Source organism: Equus asinus, chromosome 6 (genome assembly GCF_041296235.1).
Source record: "Equus asinus isolate D_3611 breed Donkey chromosome 6, EquAss-T2T_v2, whole genome shotgun sequence".
Taxonomy (NCBI): Eukaryota; Metazoa; Chordata; class Mammalia; order Perissodactyla; family Equidae; genus Equus; species Equus asinus.
Genome location: NC_091795.1, coordinates 58,207,494 through 58,213,493, shown reverse-complemented (window position 1 = coordinate 58,213,493; position 6,000 = coordinate 58,207,494).

The following is a 6,000-nucleotide window of genomic DNA, read 5'->3' as shown; positions in this document are numbered from 1 at the left end:
TATAGACTTAATTAGACTAGTTGTCTTGGTAAAAACTGTCAGTCAAAGTGATTAATAATACTCTATAGAAGAAAGGATGGGTTAGAGTTTCCGAAAATATATACAGAAAAAGCAAAACAATACGCAACTCAAACTGTAAGTATATACTGTTCCTTTTTGGTTAATATCTAGGTTTGTAATCATAGTTATATAATCCAACCCAAAAGCTTAAAACACGCCTGTTAGACATTAGGTCAGCATTATATATAAAACATAGGACCCTGAGCCATATAACCCTGAAGAAGTTAAGTCTAACAATATATCATTTCAGGAAATAGAAACTTATGTGATTGTATAAGACTGGGAAGCCCCAACAAAGAGTCATCAACTCAGAAGTTTCACTTTAAAGCTAAATTATTTTGTCATAATTAGGAAGGTTAGGTATACGATCTATCATCTTGAAATGATTCTTGATCTAACATTAGCCAGTCATTTGAAAGATAATTCTTCTCTTTGGAGACTGATAAGATTCCTGTAACACTAAGGTTGCACACACACACACACATATAAACTCAATCTGATGTCAATAATATTTTTGTTCTATATTTTTTGCCTATGCTTTTGAAATATTATGCAGATTTATGTATGTTTTCTTTCCAAGTATTTGAGATACTTAAAAAAATTTAGTTTGCTAGTTTTATGACTAATCTATAATTTCATGAAACATATTTAAGTATTCATAATTAATTTTAATTGATGGTTTTGTAAGTCGATTTTATGAGTTAAAGAGAATCTGACAGACTTGTGATTTTCATTAAGTGGAGTTTAATTAGTTAATTTAATAGAGTTTAAATATTGTAGAGAAATTGATTTGTTAGCTACATAATTGCCATGTTTTTATGGTTAAGCAATTGTTTACTGAATCTACAAGCCCAATTCATTGACCGTAAATCAAGGTGCCAACTATTTATGAAGGTTCTTCTGGATGCTCAAAAAAGCCCTTGGTCAGTAAAGAGTTCTCAACAGACCTGAATCATGAAGAGGAGTTCACATATCCTTATAACTTGTGCTTTAAAGGCGACAAGAATATAGAACATATTTTTGACAAATATTTCCATAAAAAGTGATAAAAAAAGATTTTTGGTACTTAAAGGGGTGTGTGTCAATTATTTGAAAAATGCATGCATGTGAAACACTTCATTCCCTACCAATATGGGATAAAAGAAGTGTTGCTGTACTCGTTGGTTGGTTTATTGAAGACATCCATCATATAATGATACTTTCTTAATAGATTTGCACATCTGAAATGATAACTTTCTACTTCTATAGCAATTTCCAGATGTAGCCTAAATTTCCAGATAATGTGAACCAATTCTGAAAAGCAAGAACTAAGCTTGCTATTTAGAAAGCAGATACATTATCCTGGACTTATAGATTCATTAAGCTGGAAGAAACTTTAGAAACCATCTTAGCCCAATAACCTTATTTTACAAATAAGGGAACTAGCTAGGGGAAGTTGAGTAATTTATCCATGTTTCACAGCTAGTTAGTAACAGAACACCAAATCAACCTCTCATGGCTGTCAGCCTTACGGTCTTTCTCCATCAGAAGTTCTTATTTTACTTTGTATACAGTTGTCATTTTACTCCACAAGTTCCTACTTAACTTTATTGACAAGAAAAAATCCTGCTGTGAAAAAAATATCTATTGTGAAAAGTACTGGAAATTTTCAGCAGTATTTGGCATAACTTCTTTACAGCTCTGTCTTCCTGAATTGCATGTCCAAATTTCATTTAAAAGGTGATGTGACTATGGTGGTAATAATAGAATGGTTATTACTATTTATTTCTACTGACATCATAACCTTGTGCTTCCTCCATGCATTCATGACTCTAGAAGCCATCATTTGACTTTAGCCCTCCAAATAGCCCACGAGATCCTTAGGAGAAGGCTTCATTTTCCCAACATTATTTAAGAAACTGAAGCAGGGGTGCCTATCTGAGGTGGTTTACAGACTCACATGTCTGTGGGGTCGCAGAGGTAAAACTAAATGAGTGGTAATGCCAGCTGAAAGAAAGGAGGGAGTGGTGGGACCTTGGGCAACTGAAGAGTTTGTGCCCACATAAAATACACTCAAACTCATTAAATGGATATATATATGTATAAATAAATGCATGCATATTATCAGATAGATAGATACTGTTCTCTCAAAGGTCAAAGGCTGTGGTTGTCCTTTTCACAGATGATCTTCCCTTTCTGCCATAGAATGTTGTCCTCAAATAGCAATTCTCAAACTTTTTGTCTCAGGACCCCTTCACACTCTTAAAAAATATTGAAGATCCCAAAAGGCTTTTGTTTTTGCAGGCTATATCTATCAATACATACCATAGTGGAAATTAAAACTAAGAAACTGCAAAATATATATTACTGATATATATAAAATTAGTAACAAATTTCACATCACCACAAATAACATAGTTTATGAAAGGCAACTACATTTTCCAAAACAAAAACATAGTGAGACAAATTGCATTATTTAAATTTTTGCAAATCTCTTGAACATCTGGCTTCAGATAGCTAGATTCTCACATCTGCCTCTGCATTCAATCTGTTATTTCGTTTGACATATATGAAAACATCTGCCCTCTCATGGTATTAGTTGGAAAAAGGAGGACTTCATAGACCCGCTGAAAGAGACCCCAGGGGTCCTAAGATTACATGTTGAGAACTATTGTCCTACAGCAAGGGCGGAATCCAGAGCAGAACTTCATGTTAGCTCAGACGAGCTTTAGATATTCACCTAAACTTTTGGAATGGTCCAACTAAAAATAACAACTAATTGAACACCACATGTGACTGCCTTTGGCTTCCTGTTACAAAGACAGGTCTGCCAAAGGATTTCATGTTCTGTAAGAGATACATACTCACCTGCTGTCTTTTTTTCTGTTTGGTGCTGAGATAAGCAACAGCCATTGCACATCCTTTGTCATTGTCTGTATCAGAGTCTTTATCTATATCTATCTGCATGTTTATATCTATCTATATCTATATGTCTATATCTATACAATCAGTGACTGCCAACAGTATATTTTAAACTAGGAGATCTTTCGCACGTATTTTAAAATAAAATGCCTCCCTAAAATTACACATTCTGAGTTGTTCATTGGTTGTTAATAACACTGCTAAAATGAAGATGTAACCAAAATGAAGAGTTGAAGAATGACAGCTTAAATACATGTCAGCAGCGAAGGCAAATACAGACTTTGCTCATCAAAATCCAACACTCTCTTTAGGAGGATGGAGCAAGTTTATGAATACATGATAGAAAGAGTTGGCTACCATGTCAAAAGCCAGGCAGGCTCATAGACTTGCTCTTTCCTTCAGGGCTTTATTATGACAACCATGATTACATGCTTTCTAGGTCTCAGTCAAGGCTGTAAGCCTTCCTGTAAAGATGAGCTATGAAAAACTCAAAGACTGCTCAGAGATTGCAACAGATTGTCCCAATTCCCTCCCACCCCTAACAGAACATCCATGACAGAAAAGTAGAATATTGGTCTCTTTCCAAACCACACAAACATACACACATACACACAAACCTTCACAACCCTCACACTTAAATAACCTTCTGTCCTTTTGTCTCGAGCAGCAATATCAATTCCTTAAGAAAATGTTTCCAGATGTTACTCTGTAAATTTTGGATAGTACTGGCTGATAAGCATTTAAAAAGAAAGTGTATTTGTCATTGTCAAACTTGTTTACATGAATCAAGCAACAATGTCACCACAGAAGAAGCACTGTCATCTTTTTTTTTTCCCTCTCTCTTCCCTTCCAGGTTTCAAAGAAGGTCTACAATATTGCAAATGCATTTATGTTGACTTAAAGAGAGCTATTTTTTTCCTAAAAATTGGTAGAGTTTAATGACATCCCCCAATTCACCAACCCTCCTTTCTGTAAGTGGATCATGTGCCTCTGCAGAGATGAGATGGGAGGGAGAGTGTTGGGTGTTTGGAGAGGATTATCTGCATTTTTGTTTCAACCAAGCTGACACTTCATATTTTTATTTACCTTTATTTATTTCTTTGTGCATATCTTTAGAAATGCAAATAACTCATACATGCAGATTTTGCAAGCCACTGCTAAATGGTAGTTACTAATTTGTTATGTCTTAGCAAAAGTCTCTCTCAGCAGGTTTGGATGATATGTAAAACCTGTTCTGTCCATGACATAGTCTTTCTGTGGCTTTTTATAATATCTGTGATGATGACCAAGGAAAGATTCAATTCAGATTTGTCTGCCCTAAAGTTTAACTATCTGGCCTTCAGTCTGTAGAAAGATCCATTTTTAAACCTAGGGATACATATCAGAATCTACCGTCTAAAATTAATGTCAGAGATAGAGACAAACATTTGTAGGAAAGATGCTGGGAGTGGCACCAATTAAAAGAAAGAGCAGATTTTCAGTTCAGCGCGTCTTATAAACCCTAAGTTATTTAAATATACCAGAAGTTCTGAATAATAATTCAGTCACCAAATAATATATTATTGCTAAGCTAAATAACTCTGATCCCATGTATGTTATTTAGGCTCTTTGAACCTCAGTATGAAGGCAAATAAAAATTGCTGTACTACTAACTAGATATTTGACCTCAAACAATAATAATAGACTTAATTGCAATGTTTTTTGTGGTATAAAAATACTTTCACATTCGTTATCTTTGCCTTTTCACATATTTTATCTGCCTCTATCAGATAAAATAAAGGGTGTCCAGTTAAATTTGAATTTTCATAAAAATAAGAAATAATTATTTAGTATAGATATGTCTGAAGGATTTTCATTGCTAAACCTGACAATTCTATATTTGCAGAAGCTGAGGCTGCAACTCACCCAAAGTCCACCAAGATTTGGATACATTCTTTTGACTCCAAATCCAGTCTGGTTTGGCTATACTACCACTGTGCTTACGCTCTTTGAGCCTCAATTTTTTATCTTCTTAGAAAACAAACAAGGGGCCAGCCTGGTGATATGGTAGTTAAGTTCACGTGTTCTGCTTCAGTGGTCCAGGTTTTATGCGTTTGGATCCCAGGTGCAGACCTACACACCACTCATCAAAGTCATGCTGTGGCGACATCCCCCATACAAAATAGAGCAAGAAGGGCACAGATGTTAACTCAGGACCAATCTTCCTCAGCAAAAAGAGGAAAATTGGCAACAAATGTTAGTTCAGGGTTAATCTTCCTCACCAAAAAAAGAATAACAAAAAAATAAATAAATAAAATAAATATGGTAGGAGTGGGTCTAACTCAGGTAACCATTAAAGTGCCTTCCATTTGGGAGAGGCTATGTTCACAGAGATCTGATGAGGGCAATGTGAAACAATGCTATATCATTAGAGAGACAGCATTAGTCAAAGTTCTTGGCTGTAATCAACAGAACACTTACTATTTCTTTTAAGCCAAAAAAAAAAAAATAGCGAACATACTAGGTAACTTACAAGAAATCCAGGGGAACTAGAGAATAAGGTTTGGAGCCTACAGAGCTGGGGTAGTCCCAAAATTCACCTTTATGACTGCCCAGTGAAGACCACAGTGTCACTGCCACTGGACACAAGCCCTGAGTTCATACAACCAATGCTGAGAATGGATCACCCCAGTAGACACTGACCGTTGCTGCCTCTGAAAGCTCCATGTGTCTCCACTACCTTCTATCATCCTCACCAGGAAGGATTCTATGCATAGCCTTCTACTTCATATCATTCTTCTCTAAACTGAAATCTCTAATTATGTCAGTCGGAGATGCCTAGGTCACATTCCTATCTGTTAACTGCAAGAGAAACTGGAAAAGCAAGTCTCTGGCTTTTACCCTAGAGAGGAATGACTCCTACAATGGGAAATAGCCATACATAGAGATGGTGTTTCATACGTACTGGACAGCAGAGAAAGAATGCCATATATGACTTTAGAAACATGTTGAAATGTTACACTTTTTGCCAGAATAATTGTGCTCACTGTGAACAAATAC